Source organism: Cyanistes caeruleus, chromosome 10, assembly GCF_971803275.1.
Source record: "Cyanistes caeruleus chromosome 10, bCyaCae1.hap1.1, whole genome shotgun sequence".
Taxonomy (NCBI): domain Eukaryota; kingdom Metazoa; phylum Chordata; class Aves; order Passeriformes; family Paridae; genus Cyanistes; species Cyanistes caeruleus.
Window position 1 is genome coordinate 9,098,527 of NC_141710.1, and position 17,097 is coordinate 9,115,623.

General features: G+C 39.9%; 1 protein-coding gene and 1 long non-coding RNA gene across 16 annotated transcripts in view; one reads left to right on the forward strand and one right to left on the reverse strand.

The window, feature by feature from the left end:
* Positions 1 to 17,097, forward strand: part of LOC147651284 (uncharacterized) — a 178,642-nt gene that overhangs the window by 115,827 nt on the left and 45,718 nt on the right. Inside the window, exon 9 of one of the 15 annotated variants that reach the window (XR_015274688.1) lies at positions 11,847 to 14,168. The exons of 11 other annotated variants lie outside the window; for them this stretch is intronic. This is a non-coding gene — a long non-coding RNA (uncharacterized LOC147651284). Of the gene's footprint in view, positions 1 to 705; positions 821 to 5,071; positions 8,313 to 11,846; positions 14,169 to 17,097 lie in introns of those variants that run through there. 3 more of the 15 variants (XR_015274689.1, XR_015274697.1, XR_015274694.1) reach the window with 3 other exon arrangements.
* LOC111933541 (uncharacterized) overlaps positions 1 to 17,097 on the reverse strand; it is a 234,127-nt gene that overhangs the window by 26,643 nt on the left and 190,387 nt on the right. Inside the window, exon 17 of the mRNA XM_086844843.1 lies at positions 10,974 to 11,045. The gene's annotated coding sequence lies outside the window, so the exon portion shown is untranslated. The remainder of the gene's footprint in view (positions 1 to 10,973; positions 11,046 to 17,097) is intronic.

Consider the following 17,097-nt stretch of genomic DNA (forward strand, 5'->3'; position numbering starts at 1 on the left):
TGTCATCCTCAAACTGTCTCACCTCTCTGTTCACCTACCTGTCCCAGCAGTTTATGGTGTGTTTACCAGGACAGACCCCAGCACAAATTATGCAGAACTCCATCACTGAGATCCATTACATATTTTCTTAGTTTTCCTTAAAAATCTTTGGCACAGAACTTCATGAAAAGCCTTTCAGAAATACAAGTATAACAAGCAGCAAAGGCTCACTTTCTTATCAACCTCTTCAAAGACCTCTGATAGACTTGTAGAGCATGGTTCATGTTCCATCAAAGTCTGCCCTGGTATGAAAAGTTTTCCTTTTCATTTTAGTCATAATCAGGTAACAGTCAATAGATCACAGCCAGACTAAATGTAAGTGGAAGCATTTCTGCTTGTTTAACAGATGGGGCTTATTTCAACCAAGGCAAGACTGTCCCACTGAAGTACCAGCTGCTGATGGGTTTCTTCTGAGTCTGATTTGCTCACTGGGGACCCTGAGCCACTGCTGACTGTGTGACAGTGACTGCCATTGGAAATGAGAGTGAAGGGGCTGAAAAATGCCTATAGAGGGTTAGACGTTCATTAGTAGCCCCTAAATCTCTAAGTTTCCTTAGAAATCTCAGCCAGGCTAGTTATAGATATTGGATACTAAATTAGAATCCCACTGACATGGAGGACTGGGGAAGTGGTGAATTTCCTGTATTCATCATGTCCTTGTTTCAGGGAGATGTCACATCCTGCTGCTCAGGACAAGCATACCAGCAAGGGAAAAAATGACTGAACAACCCATATTTCTGTTATTCAAAGAATATTTGCCACTGTCCGCTCTGCAGGTTCTGTAAGTGTCCAGTTATGACAGCAGAAAAGAAAACTATCTACACCCTTCATGGCTGCCAGAGCCTTCAGTCATGGTTAGGCATTTCTGTATATCACTTTCACTAGGAGAAAGTAGATATAGATATAAAAATAGAAAGCAGAAGTAAATGCCCAAAAAAAAATTAGCTTTTTCTAGCCCTTCCTGCCCCACCATGCAATAAGCTATATGTAATAGCATAATATATAACATATATTTTTTATTATTTTATAATAAATAACAATTTATAATAACATGGAAGGAAATGGATGCAAAAGTTTTGAGTGAATCAGAACAGATTTTGCAGAACTGGAGCTTGGTGAACAGGAATGTGATCTCTGTTCTGAGAACATTTACATTAAATGAGAAAAATACTTCCAGGAATAAGGCAGAGGCTGTGATGGTATCAATCATGTTGCTGTGGAGCACAGGTACAATGCAAAGAGCACTACAGAGAGCAGTAAACAGATGGGCTTCCACTGCACCACGTGTTTTACTGAGTGTTTGGACACTCATATTAACAAAAAGGAGAAAAAAGAAAAGGTTTTTTGCTCCATTTTTTACCAATGTAAACACCTTTTATAGATCATGGGTTTGTCTCTCTTTTCCCTTCTGTTTTAAGGGAGAAACATAAATTACAGATTCTAAAAAGTAATAAACAAAAAGTATGAAAGCAAATGTGGCTAAGTACCCCAATTTTCTAAGATTTAATTATTATCAGTAAATAGCTCTCTTTTAAGAGTAGCCCTAATTGGCTACTAACAACAGCAGCTACCAATTTCAAGGCAATTAATATTTTAAAAGGATGAGATGGCTAATATATTACATTAGAGCATACAGTAAGCAGAAGTCTTGCTAATTATATATATATTATTTTCCCTGCTTTGCTTAATGAAGGTGTCTGGCTTGTAGATTAATTCATTCTTGCTCTATTTTTTATTTTTTTAATCGGTGTAACTAATCCTCCCACACACTATTGTAGCATTAAAGTAGAAAGATGTGGAGGAAGCAGTGAAAGCAGCACAAAAAAGAACATTAAAATGAAGATTTAGTTCCAAGTTTTGGAAGCAGTTGCCCAAAGTAAAGAATTAATATGTGGGAAATTAGAGAGAAAAGGCAGAAGCCTGAGTCAACACTTATTTAACACCTTCTGTCTATTGCTGAAAACATAAATCTCTTCACAGAGGTAATCACACCCAGATCAGTTTGATTTTCAGAACATAGCAACTCTTCTGACAAAGATATTACCATTCCATAGCTTAAATAACTGCTTTTCCTGTTTTCTCCAAAGCAGAGACAGGAGGGTGCCTTGGATAAATGGAGATTTCTTCCAAATTGAGATCTAATCTTCCAGGAAAGAATAGCAATGAATGATTTGTTTACAGTGAGAATCTTCTCTTTTGTATTAGTCTATAACTACATTTCACTCTCAAATATTTGAGTGTGTCTTTGTGCTCAGCAACTCTGCTGAGCAAACCTGTGTTTGCTGCTCTGCCTGCACAAGGGAAGTGCCTCAGCCAAAAGGCAGAATATACAAGTTTTCCTGTGCTGTGTACCAGAAACACACTGCATTTTTACCCCTGGGCTCTAGAAACAATTCCAAACTCCCTGGGAAAATGAAGAGAGGGAAGTGGAGCAAGCCCTTCCTTTGGTGTACCCCAAGGAGAGACAGGGCACTGCTGTGTCCCAGGCTCAGCCCTGCACACCCTGACATTGTCACAGCCCCACAGACACAGCCCAGGTGTGCCAGCTCTGAGAGGATCCTTCTCCAATGCCTCAGTGAAGCCCAAGCAGTACTAACTGGCTAAAATATTGCATGAGGAAATGTGAGGTCACCCTCCACTTAATCACCTTACTGCATCTCCTACTGCTCTCCTACGTGTATGAAATCCTCTTTGGGACCCAAAAGGAGCTGTTAGCACAAAACCAACATCTCAGCAAACAGGGAGAAAACAGAAGAGAAACTGTTTCAGTGTAGCAAGTGTCTCTCAAGCATCAGACCAAGATCATATTTTAACTGGGAGCTTGCTGGTAACTTATGTACCATACAGTAAAAGTCACCTGCACTATGGAATATAAAATGAAGCCTTTACACCAACAAAATCTCATTAGATTTGTGTATTTGAGACACAAAACAGCACAGCAAATGATGCTGTCTGTTAAATGAGTATATTCATTTGTAGACATGCAGAAGACATGCATGCTCATCCCATGAACAGCATGCCCCTCAATTAACCATAGAGCAGCAAGTATGGGGTCCCAGGTGAGCACACAGCAATAGCTCACATACTTAGAGCTTACAAATTGTACACACTCACTGTATTTTGTCCTGGATCACACCCATCAGACACAGCACCTCTGTGCCCTGTGTTTGCACCATGTTTAGAAGGAAGAATTATTTTTCCAACTGAGACTTGTTTAAATACTGCTCTAGCACTCTTGTTTTTCATATTGTAACCGTGACACTGGATGTTGGCTCTTGGGAAACAAGACCCAGGCAGCGCTCTGTGAGGCAGGTTAATAATAAATAGATACATAATGTGCATCCCAACTCTCTACACATTATTTTATCGTTTTGTTTATGTGGCTGCTAGTGCACATAGATACAATCTATTGAAGTTCTCTCACTTTTGGGAAAAATCTTTGCCCTCAGGTCTTGAGTTGCTGAAAGTATTTTTTCATGTAGTACTTTGTAGCAAATGACCAATTATTTTTCTCATCAGAAATACAAGGGATAGTAAATAATATTGTAAAAGACATTTAAAAGGAGTATTTACTAGCAAATTCTCTTCCAGCTTCTGTGCCAGTTTTTCTCGAATACTAATTTGTCTAAGATCTTTTTCTTATTTCAAGTCACTGGAGTAGACAAGACTAACATGAGACATTTAACACACACATCTACTTATCAAAAAATAAATATATTACCAGTTTGTTGGAATCTGTTGTAGTACATACCCTGCAGATAGATAGATAAAGACTAATCCTGGCCCACAGATAATGTGATAGCTCAACAAACCATTGCTTTGTACTTCATCTATCTTTGGTTCCCACACATGGTTCCTTCTGCTTCAAGTCAGTTTCCTAACTTTTCAACCATTATAGAAAATGAATTTTAAAAAGAGCAATACAGGGCTCAGGCAAGTGCTTTATAGCAGTTGAGGAAGTGAGCAGCACCTTCCTCAAGTTAAAAAAAAAACCTGCTTTAATATTAAGTCTCATTAGAGTCCTTTGAGGGCTGATGTGACAATGGGAGAGGGAATAAAAGAGCTCAGATACACAATTGAAGATTTATTACGTACACAAACCTATGTATAGGATATTATAGTCTGTCTCTATATCCTACTCCCAAAATGAGCAAGAATCCAGTGAAGATGATAAAAGGCTTCCTTTCTGATGTCTCCCATCACTTGGCAAATGCTCATTATGGAGCTGCCAGTAGAGAACAGAGACCTCATTCCCACACCAGCCTCAAAGAGTGACATGGGCCAGTGAGATATCACCAGCTTCCCTTTAAGCAAAACCTGAGGGAAGGATTTTATTCTTCCACCCCTGAGTTAAAGGCACCAGGGCAGGAACACAGACTTTCTTGTGGGCACAGAGGCCTCTTTCCAAAACACACAGAGGAAACGTCAGGTTTGGGGTTGCCAAGTACCTGATTTCAGGGTTCATTCTGTTACTGCATATAAATGTCTCTAGTGTGTGTTTGGCACGACATGTTATCCTAGACTGATCATATGTTCACAGATTGTGGAGAGTGTGTGAAAGCCTTTTTTGCTGTAGTTATTGGGCAAAGTCACGTCTGTTACCTGGTACTCATGCAGAGAAATCTGTAATCTGGGAACAGATGGTCTGAGTGAGTGAGAGAAAGAGAGAGAGAGAGAGACGCTGTCTGGAAGACTGCAGAGTTTTTCACTCAGAGGAGATGAAAGAGGAATGAACAAACCCACCACAGCATGACAAAAACATGAAAATATAGAAGAATGTCAGTCCTGAAGGTCATTCCTTTAGAATTCACCAACTGTCTATGTACCATATGTGCATATCAACACACCAAAGAGAGCCCACCATCCTGTTGCACAGAGACGGAGGTGGCTTACACAGCCAAAAATTGTGGAATCATAGACTTCCCATTTAGAAAAGTGACACACTGCAGTCTAAGCATACAGTCTGGGCAGAATCTGAAAAAATATATAGCAACTCCTGCTCTGGATTTATTACAAAATTTTATTTCAATAGGCCAGAACTGGAAAATTCACATCCTAGTCTTCAAGCACTTCCTCTGTGGGATGTGTTTGGATCTGAGACTTTTTCAGCAACTTCAGGGATGTAGTCCAAGCTTGGCTTTGGAGTCCAAGTGCCCCTGGAATTGGTGACACCTGCCATCAGGACAAGTCCATCATTCCCAAACAGTTACATGAAAATTACTATTGCTACCAAAAGGCAGCACTGCATTACTCCCAAATAAAATGAATTGGATCGAACCTGCCTTAAAACTTTATTAAACCTTCTTGATAATAGGATTTAGGTAATCAGCAGCCTATCCAAAGGTACTGGGTGCTGTCCTGATCACGTGAGCACCCACCTTGCTGGTGTTAGAGCTCACATCTCCAGGTGGGAGCTCTGATGGCCTGAGGTGCTGTAGTTCTCCCAGGAACAGGAGCACATCCAGCCAACACAGGCACGTTGTAGCTGTGACAGCACAGAAGTTGACAAGGTGCAAGAGCTGTAGCTGAGGGTCTAACAGAGTCCCACATTAGGAGAATTCCAGTGATCCCTGTGTGTCCTGGAATACATCCCTGTCATCACCCCCAGACAGTTTAGTACAGCTCTGCTCTGTCCCCACAGCTGCCATCGCATCTTTAGCCACAGAGGAGACACATTCCAAAAAACAAACCTCAAGTGAAAAGCCATGACTACTCCAAGTCCCATGTTCCCAAAGACATTGCACAGGACATTTCAGCCAGAATGCAAAAGAACAAGGCCCTGAATGAGAAGGCAGGACCTCAGGGATGCAGTGGCAGCTCTACGGTGAGGGCCTGGTGCTGCAGGAGGCAGCCACAGCCCCCTGGCATGGGGGGCAGGAAGGGCAGCACGGAGCAGCTGTCAGCATTTTGCTCCCAGAATACACTGTGCAACAGGTATTTAGGGAAAGCAGGACCTATTGACAGAATCCTCCAGGCCTGTGAATTACAGCACTGACTCTCAGCATGGACCCTTCTAAAAGCCACTCACATAAAACCTGCCTGCAGGAGCAGGAAAAAGAGGAGAATTAGGACACTCCCCTGGGTGAACCACTGGATGAAATCTGTGGTAGTTTCCTCACATAAAACTGATTTGAAAAGATAATCAAGCCCTAATCGAACAGGATGGTTTCACTAGAAAGGTGAGGAGTTGCAATCTCACCAAGTGATTGTCAGAATGAGACTGAACTTCTAGCCCTTTCAGCCTACAGCCAAAATCAGATGAAGCTGATTTTAAGAACACTTCAGTTTTTAGCCAGCATAATATTTTAAATTTGGGTGCTATCCAGTACTTCAATTTTTCACAAGAAATCCACATTGTCAGATATAGACAAACAACCCTGTATTTTACTATTTATTCTTCCAGCAATGTGTCAGTCAATTTGCAGAGCTAATTTCCAAATAGGACAAAACATTCTTTGCCTCTCAATGAAAATGAGTGACTTCAGCAGAACATTCAAAGGCAAAATTCCTCTTCCCTCTCATCTTTCTGTCCTGGTGAATGGCAGCAGAGGCAGAGCAGAATAACAAGATCCAGAATTAAACACATTGCCAATGGAGTGAAAAAATCCATTCTTTGACAGTAACAAAGTGATCTATCATACCTCATGCCTAAACTACATCAGAAGAAGACAACATCCTTTTGGTCAGTCTCAGTTATTAAAAGTATTTGCTTCGAGCCAGAAAAGGCTGGCTAAGACACTCTGGAATAGTATAAAGCATCTTACAGGAGAAATGAAATACAATATCTCATTGTGCAACACAAAACAAAGGCTTTGACTACAGCTTTATGCATTTGCCAATTCAATTATGTAGATGGTGATCCTGCAAACATGCAAAAAGGGCAAATATCAACTTAAAAGCCCAGAACAAGCATATTTGCTCTCCTCTCACTTGCAGTTTTTTAGCCTTCTGAAGAAGGATGAATTCATATTATATGGGTATTAAAAGGCTGTGTACCTTTCTTTTCCTTCTCCATAGCTGCAGAAGTTGTTCCTTCTCCTAGTTCTGTCTTTAAGGAACCAGACTTGAGAAATCTAGTAAGTCTTTACCAGACTTGAGAAATCTAGTAAGGGTACAGGGAAGTTTTTTACACATAGCCAAGTAGTTTTAGACAGCGCAACAAAACTCTTGCAAGTTTAAAGCCCTGCACACCATCACTGAATACAGCAAATGGTACTCAGTGTAAAAAATGCATTTGTTGTCTTCTGCCAGGGAGAACAAAGATTTTGAAGCTTCGCAGAAGCTTCAGCGTTCAGAAAATGAGAAAATTACTTTGAGTTTACATCTTAAGGGTGTTTAAATCTTAAGGGTATTTATAAACCTCTCTAACATCTCCCACTATCCCCGACAACTGAGTGATGTTCACCCTCTACCTGCAAGTGATACGTGTCTGCGAAGAGAAATCAGTCACATGACAGAACAATGCAGAAAAATGGTTGATTCAGAATGTTCTTGGTATTTAGCTGTTAATTAGGCAGTGGGATTGAAGCCATCTGAGTATTGCATACTGCACAGAAATGAAACTACATCAACAAGCTCTAATAAACAAAGCTCTAAATAAACAGAAAGCACAAGGAAGCAGAAGATCACACCTGGGTAACCTCTCAGACACTGCATGATTTTATCTGCCACTGCAACTTTAGTAGTGATTCTGATAGATATCAATGCAAGTATAATGGCAGGAACTGAAGCTCTTCACCTCTGCTGCCAGCTCAGCACACAAACACCCTGCAAGAACATACACACTTGTTGAGATCAAGAGTCATTGTTTATAAGTTACTTGGCTCTGAGTATGCCGGCTCTTGGAAAGATCCTGGTGAGACTGGAATCTGTAAATGTTGGGTTTTTTTATTGATGCTGATGATAGGGATGAGCTAAATTACAGTAGTTGGAATTGCTTTAATATTATTCAAGAGGAATGTTTCCAAAGAACCCACTGTTGCAAAAGCCAACAGTAATTTATGTCTCTTCCAAAACATTTGCCATTTCAGAGAACTCCAAGCTGCTTCTGTCTAAAGTGCAACAGTTTCTTTTAAGAGAAAAGAACCTGTGTTCAGTGTTGAGCAACATCTGGATCTCCCAGACGTGCTCAGCACCTTGCAAGGTCAAGACCTAAGCAGGTGTTTTTGGCACATTTGGAAATTAATAGCAAGAGCAAAGAACCGAACATCTGCCCAGATTTTACTTAGTGTATGTTTGCACTGAAAGCCACAATAAATCCATCAACAAAACAATTTCTTTCTTTACTGCACCCTCTTTTTTGAATAGGACAAGTGGCTCAGCCATGAAACAAGTGTTCTGAGTGCTGTACAAACATAGGACACTGTGGTGATCCCAGCTTAAAGAGGCATTTTGTACACACCTCCAAAAATAATCAAAACTGAAATCATCGTAAGCAAACAGGTGATCACAGATTCTGGTCCTCGGCAGTCACACACTCCCGAGTTAAAGAGGAAAGTGTCGTGAGTGGTGCTTGATTTCGTGGGGTGCTACAAGAGGTTTCAAACCCTTATGTAACAACTAAAGGCCTACATTTTTTACCTAAATTCATATAATTTAAATCAATATAATCCATGAGATTTAATTCTCCACACTGCTGTGGAAAAACTTCAAGTATAAATACACATTTCAGCAACAGGAATTGCCTCATACTTAGCAAAAGCCACTATTTGTAACAGTATGAACAATTAAGCATTTCTCAAATTTCCTGATTTTACATATTCCCAAGAGATGATCATAATAATATCTTACTCAGTCATGATTCATTACTCCCCAGATTACAACTGTTCTTATCAATAGTGCATGGTACCTGTTTGCTGGAACATGCCAAACTGATCATGATAATTTATTTCATATGTAAGGTCTGAGCTGCTCAAGAATATATTTATCAAAGTGAGATATACTTAAAAACAATGGCAATTTTTCTTACCTGTTACACTCTTCCCTCCAGTGCTATTCCTATTCCATGAGTACTGTGGAACTGCTTCTTCTGCAGCCAGCACAGCACACCACTCACCTTGTTGAAAAGTACACCACGGACATTGCTCCAATCTCTAAAGTCACACCTCACAATCTTTTATTTATGAGCAGTGCCAGCTTCTCCCATGGACCACAGCTTTGGGGGTTTGCGTTTATGGGTTAAGTTTTATCCCCATCCCTGTCTGAAAGTCCTCAAAGTCACACCTTAAAATACAGTGGCTGCAAAGATCTGCCTGTCTCAGGGCAGAACCGAACATCTCCTGCTCACAGCCCAAAAGGATGCCCTCGTGCTTGGTTGCTACAATGCACAGCAGGAGCAGTACAAGTGAGTACCAGCAGGGCTGGTTTCAGAGGCTCTGTGAAAGCAATCACATGTAGAGCAATGTTTGAAAAGCTGAGAGGCATATTGACAAAGTTATTTAGAACACAATTAAGTACATTGATAGTCTTTTTAGGAATGACTTTATTTGACTGACTGACTTTATTTGTATTCATAAAATTGCCATGAGTGTCTTTGATCTAAAAAACCTCTTATCTTTAGCCAGTCTAACAGTGTGACATCGTTTATCCCCACCCCCTTTGCATTCCTATGCAAAGGGAGGGGGATTCCTCTTGTGCTCAGAGGGGAACTGGGTGAGGCCCAGAGAAATTCAGTGTCTGAGCACACCCAGCCCGATATCCCTGGGAGCCAGCAAGTGCCATGGCTCTGAAAAGAGGTGCTTACCCAAGGGATGTGACCTGCCATAGTCACTCGATGTCTTGCAGAGACTGTGGCTCCCATTCAAAGCATGACAATCTCTATCCCAAAACTGATTCAGCCCAAAGAAAAGAGGAGTCGTTACAACAACCCAAATGGTGCCAGAATTGCACAGAAAGCTCCAACAAATTCTTTGTTATGATTATTTTATTTCTATAGCTCAACAATGCCTGCTGTGGGAATACACAGAGACCCACTCTAATTTCATCCACACTATACCAAGAGTCAAAGAAGCAAACTGTCACTGCAACACAAACTGGGATAACTGCTAACTGTACTAATACGATAATAATTTTATACCCAGGTAGCACATCAAAGGTCCAGCCAAGACTGAGGCCCTGTCAGCTTGGCATTATACAAACATCACCAGGGACAATCCTTGTCCAGGCATGCTTACAAACCAAACAGACAAAACAGGCTATGTGTAACAGGGAAAACAAAACCACAAGGGAATTAAATGTCTGGCCAAGGGTTACACCAGCCAGTCAATGGCAAAGACAGAAATAGAATGCGAGTTTCTTAGTCTACTACTTGTGGCAACGGGAACTATGTGGCCCATCAAGAGTCTGATTAGTCCACAGTATTTGGCAAGATCTGCTACAAGTCCTTCATTAATATTTAGAGACATCATTTGTTCTCTGCTCTATTTTGCTTTCTTCCTTTCTTCTCAAAATAGAAACCTTTTCTTTAGAGGAAACTGGAAGGAGTTCCTTTGTATGAATGGGGGAAGTAATGACTGCTATGGGATGTAGCAGATGGAAAAATAACTCCCCCCAAAGCAATAAAGAAAAGCTTCTTTTTTGCAAAATATTATTCTTCTCAATGTTCATAATTGTAACTGTCAGTTACCAAAATTAGGATGGAAGCTACTGTATTTTTAATTGCATACTGAAAGTGTGTAGAGCTAAACAGTGTCTATTAGTCCATTCAGATGTTATCTAAGTCAATACATAGTTTTGAAAACAAGAGTCCATATTTAGACTCCAAATTTCTTTGTTTAGGCGCTAGCTTGATTCCCAGGTGGTGGCTTAGGGTAGGGAGGACCATGGATAATGAGCATCGATTTGCCAGCTGAACATTAGACTCCTAGGTTAGAGCCCACCCACATCCACATAACTCCCATTAGGGGCCCATATGTGGGGCTTTGAAAAGCACTCACCATCCATTTAACTCTTTCTCCTCACTGGGCTTCTGCAACTTGAGGTTTCAGACCAGCACAGAGCAATCACACCTGAAAGGGATTGCCAAATGACACAGAAGCAACAAAATGAGCTCTATATCCACTACTTGACAACATGTCAAAAATCACAGCACTGCTTTCAAATATTATAAACATTATCACAATTACTATCTGACAAGTATTTCCTTTATTTACAGCTAATCTCTTGAATAAACCTATCTGCATTACATAGAAATTGAAAAGTCAGCCCCCTTTTCCTTATATTCTATTATGTTAAAATAAAACTTCTACATCTTCTGGCTGCCAGTCATTTACGGTAAATGAGATTGGAATTCCAGACTCTGGAGTGCAGCCATTTAGGATATGCAGCTTTGGAAAACATTTTCCACGATGAAATCTCCAATAATTTGGAGGTACTTCACATTAACCTAAAGCAATTTATTAGTGTAAAACCCCCTACACTACTGACATATCTGGTCAAATTAAAACATAATAAATCTGATGATGGGATTATAGTCGTTATGCTGTGGTGAGAACTGAATTTCAAGAAGCTGGTGTTTTTCATATCAGCAATGTTTCTTACAGTCCAAAAATGAAAAGAGAAATGTTTTTAAAAGAAAGAGGTGCCAGCTCAATGCACAGCTTTTGTGCAGTACAGGGTTGAGATTTTGAGTAGCATTGTTTGTGCGGAAAAACACAAGAAATATCAATGAGCTATCTTGGAAAAGCCCTAACAGAACATGATTTGCAGAATTAGGTCCTTTTAAGCTGAAAGTATATGTGCTACTTCTACAGCTGTATCTTTATTAACCAAAACCTCCATGAAGGAATAGTTCATTCTATCTTTTGTAGAGAGGAATCCAGAAATACAATTATTCTGTGAAAATTGAGATATCTGAGATTTATGCAGCCAACAGCTTCCTGCTACCCAAAGCAAAGAAGTTATACATGCCAGATGATGCAAGGAATTCAAGCTACTGCAAATTGGCTGAGCCACAGTAGCTGCCTGGATATATTCACCAGCCTACTGCAAGTTTAATTCAATTTAACTTAGCCTGCTATTAAAGAGGGTTATCCAAATTTTTTATTCTCTTGCCTTTGCTGCTACTACTTAAAACATACAGAAATAAATATTGTATCTTGGATGATGCAGGGTATCTTGTCAATCTGCAGAACTTAAATTCATTTTTTAGTTCTATTTCTGATCCTGTGTTTATATATAGGTGTCATGCATTGACAACAAGTTGATAGAAGTCCCTAGTTACAAATTCTTTGGAATTTTGTTTGAAACCCAAATACAGAAATGCAAACAGATTCTACTGTAGCTTCAGCTCATTTCTGATGTTTAACAAGTCTTGTATTTCCCACAGAGCTGAAAGCAAATCCCTTATTGCTTGAAAGAACTTAAACACATTTCAATTTCTCTGAAGCTATCTATTTTCTGTCACTATTTCTGACATTGCTGTCTTTGCTAGCTAATGCATTCTGTGATGGCACTTTAGAGAAGATTGATTATTTCAATTTTTTTTAGGGGTTTCACTCACTAAGAAACATCCTTGTGTATTTCAGAGGTGAGGCTGTTCTGATTTACCCGTAAATACCTTTGCATCTGTAACAAAATCAGGTCTGTTTTAGAGCAGAACTCAGGACTGCAGTAGGTGCAGCACAGGGAACACATGAATATACCAGCCTTAGTGCTTTCTGATCATGCCCATGCTCTCATGCTATCAGAGGCTCAAAAGGAGGCAGTAGCTAAAAACTAATCCTTAAGATTGGCATTGCTCTCAGTTCCCAACACAGCAGGGTAGGAGGTTCACAGGGCTTGTTGTATAGAGAGTGTGGCCATACACACTTGAAATTTTGTAGTGTTTTCCATATGTTTCATAAGTCATGAGCTATGAAACAACTTTCTACCCTTCTGGCAAATCCAGAAATCCATTTGTTTATACAAATTTCTGCCAGTCCATTCAAAGCTGCATTGGACTCTTCAAGGACATCCCAGTGAAGGAAGAAAGGTTCAGACATTATTAGCTATGTCTCAAAAGTTTCACCTTCTCTCTGTCTGTTCTTTAGCCAAGTATGTCGGGTCCTACAGGTTAGGGTATTTCCATGTCTATCAGAACTGAATTCTGCACATAACAGGCATAAAGGAGCACTGGATGAAACATCACTGAAATCAATAGCATATCAACACAGGAGAGTGAAAATGAAATCTTTCTGTGCAAGAGCATATTCCTGCATGTGAAGCCTAAGATGAATGGCTCTTTGGACTTACAGATACCCTTTTATGGGCCAGCCTCAGTACATGGCCACAGAGAGGTGACTTTCTTCTTGTAGTACAGCTGCTGTGGTACAGCAACTCATCCCAAAGTCAGCATCAACATTGCAAAGATACTTCCAGACCCTGAATCAAACTTTTAAATCCTGAAGCCTAAGGGAAAGAAGTCTCTAGCCATAGCCAGAATCCCGAATAATCCTTTGTTTTGAAAACAACTTAGAACAAAGCACTGCATATTCCTGCATTTTTTGTATCCCACTAAGTTAACAACTCACTGTAATGGGGTTAATCAATGCTTAGACAAATTCTGCAGTTCTACAGCTCAGCCATTCTCTTCTGAAACCAGAAGGACTTGCTGTTTAATGCCCATCCATTTTCCCTGCTCTCTGAGGAGAAGGAAAGAGTAAGGTTTCCTCAGAACTACAAAAGGACAGCAAATCATCTGAGGGACCCCTGGTCTACAGGTAGATCTTCAATAATGTAAGAAGTCACTTACCCTCACTAGGTTTGCTTTTCTCCTGGTATCTGCAGACCATTATAAGCAGGGGAGAAAAAAATTACTCCTCTTAACATTATCAGACTTGTCCAGATAAGACAAATATTTTGTGTGATGCCCCATTGCAGAACTCAGTCATGCTATAATTAGCAGCTGTGAAGAATCAACTCCACAGCTGTCAGCAGATCCATCTCTACTTTCCAAAGGGGTTTGTTATATGACTTAGAAAAATATGGACATGTAGGAATTCTGGGCAAGGTATTTCAGCTCAGTGGGAAATATTCATCTGATAAGAATACCACAGTTCAGATCTTTGCAATACTTAGCTGTAGCAGGCCCAGTTTAAAGCATCTAAGTATTAATTCTAAAAATAAAAATAAAAATCGTTGTTGCTTTAAAAGTTTCACTTCATCTTTTACTGATGCTTTAACATGATTTTGAATGAACATAATCACTGAATTTTCTTTTTAAAAAAAGTACTTTGAAAAACTACACTGTCAGTAATATTTGCAAATACTATTTCAATTATTTCCCATGGCAAGGAATTTCCTCGGTAGTGAATCTGAAGCCACTGGCTGGCTGGTGTGAAAGCAGAGAGTGGAGAAGCTCTGAACTCTTTTTGTGCCAAGACAGTGCAGTGGCAGCTACACAACTGGGGACCACTGAACCAGGTCTTGGGTCTGATTCTTCTGGGCCTTGGGCACCATGCTCTCATTTCACCTGGGCAGCTGGATATGTTTCTCACAAGAATGACTCCTAACCTGCTTTGCCCAAGCAGTCTGAGATAGAAATACAAGAGCAGTGGTACATTTAAAACAGGGGCTGAACTGAAAGGAGGGAGCAGTACAGCTCTACTGCCAGATATCACTGCAGCTTTATTGGTGCTGTTATGGAAATTCAGCTACACCCCATGTGAGAGCAAAGAAAAAGAGGGAATAGAGGGTTTTGTTACAAGATCACACTCTTCCTGTGAAGGCCATTTCCAATAAACAGGATCTGTAAGGCTATACTATTTTACACATTACCAAAGGTAAATAATCTACAAAGATTTAAACAAATATTTCTGTCCAATGATATCTTGATTGGTATACTCAAAAATGTGAGCTTGTCAATCCCTGCCTTCTGTAAGAGTAAACTCCAAGAAATATGTTTTGCCTCAAGCAACAGTGCCTCCAGATACTCTTCTGGCTTAAAAGCAAATAACATGAGGCACCTAAAGCAACTTTCAACAAAAACTATTGCACTTTTTCCAGTGACACCAGCAGGACCCCCACCATTGATTAAATCTAAGGGTTGATACAATTTTAGGCAGTAAATGATGTATAGTATTTTCCTAAGTCAAGAAAAGAATTTTGGTCAGGAGTTGTAGAAATATCTAAGCAGATTGGCCACAACAACGTTATTTGTGTTCAGCACATGAGATATCCTGATAAAGTTTTGTGAGCATGGGTGTTTGCTTTAAATACCTTGAATAAGGTCTGACTCAAAGCTACTCAACTCCTAAGGAAAATCCTAGCGAGAATCATTTAGGTTTTACCTAAGACAGGCAAAGGAAAAAGAAATAAAACCTAGAACTATCAGCATTTCTACATGTTCTAACTCACTAGAATTTTTAAAACTTAATAAAAGATGCTGATACATATTCAGAAGGTTGCCTGAACTCTTCTAGGACAGAGCACTACTAGTATGAATTGAAGTTTTATTAGATGATGGATGAAACAATTGTCCTATCAGCCAAGTTTTTTCACATACTTCATGGTTCACTTAATGCTTCTTGGCTATGCAATGAAAAGCTGAAAAGTGAATGTGGTTAGAGTTTTATAGATGACTAATGTTTGTGTCTTCAGTACTTTTCATTATTTTAGTGTGTGAGGTCACTGCCACCTCACAGTATTTGAATGATAATTTCTTACTTGCAATAAATGTTTTTAAAGAAATATTGCCATAATTTGTTTCACTTAAAATTATAACTTCAAAATGTCCTCATATCTAATATTAAGTATTTACTAAGTTAACCAAATTCATAATAGAAAGATTATATCAACCACTGAACTGTAATTCCATTGAAGTTACCCAGCTCTCTGATTTGCTAGTGCTTTATAAAAAATCATGAGTCAGAAAAAGGATTAAAAAATATCTGTGTAGCTTTTCCACCCTGTGCTGATGATCATTAACTACTAATAGACAGTAGCAAACACTTCTAGCACATAATAAAGCCAGGATGCTCTGTCATAACCACTGCAAAAATTAAGAAAATATCTTTCCAAGGGCCTTAGTATTAGTTTTACCTGCGATAATTTCAAGGGCTAGAGTGAGTCATAGTGGCTGAGACAGGCCCACAGAGCTGACGTAGAGTGTTAAATCTTACCCAGAATTATGTTAAGTGATGGCCAGAGTATTACTGGATTGAGCTGATCTCATTGGTAAGAAAGAAAGTTTAAGATGTAGATTGCTTTAAATTCCAGATGTCATTTCTTTGTTGTTAGAGCAGTTGCTGTCTTCTGAGAAATAATCTGTTCCTAAAATGTGTTACTCTGTGTAACCAGCAGGACACCAGAGGTGCACATGGTACCAAACAAGCATGAGAAATGGACTGTGGCAGAGGCAGCTGTGGTTTAAATGAGATTTTAAACAGAAAATTGGGAGCGTACAATAGTGGCAAAAGCAGGAAGGAGAGTTACATTTCATCAATAATGAGGCAGGCAACTGGACTGAGTTTTGGACTGGATCTCACTGCACATCATTCTCAGGCCTTCCTTATTCTTTTTGAAGATCTGTGAGCACTGCAGAGGTAGTCTGTGATTCACAGAGCCTGTGACTGCAGTGAGACAGACCCAGCATGGGTGTGGGATAGATACCAGTGAGGGGAGCACTGAGGGCTCGCACAGATTTTAACATGGAAACACTTGTGTGCAGAGTATGAGTGTGCCACATCCAAACCTTGAGGCTCCTTCAGCATCTGCACTTTGGGGTTGTCAGTGCTAAGTGCCCTGGAAAGACAAATGCTCAGTGCCTGTGGATCCCTGCAGGTATCCTTATGAGCTGAACTTCCAGTCTGGTTCAGCCTCTTGCTGGTCCAAAGAAAATGTGGCAAACAAGCAGTTAATACTAAACTTTAGACAGAAATCCCCAGCTCCACACTGTCTGAATCAGAGCTTTTTTTGAGCTTATAAAGTTTAATCATTCATTTCACTCAGGACTTGACAGTGTGTTAGGGAAGCTATAAGACCAAATAAAGGGAGAGGAAAAAATAAGAGCAGAAAACACCTGTCTTTGCAGCTGGCCACCAGGCAGACCTTTAATGTGCTGCCTGCTGGGAAACAGGAATG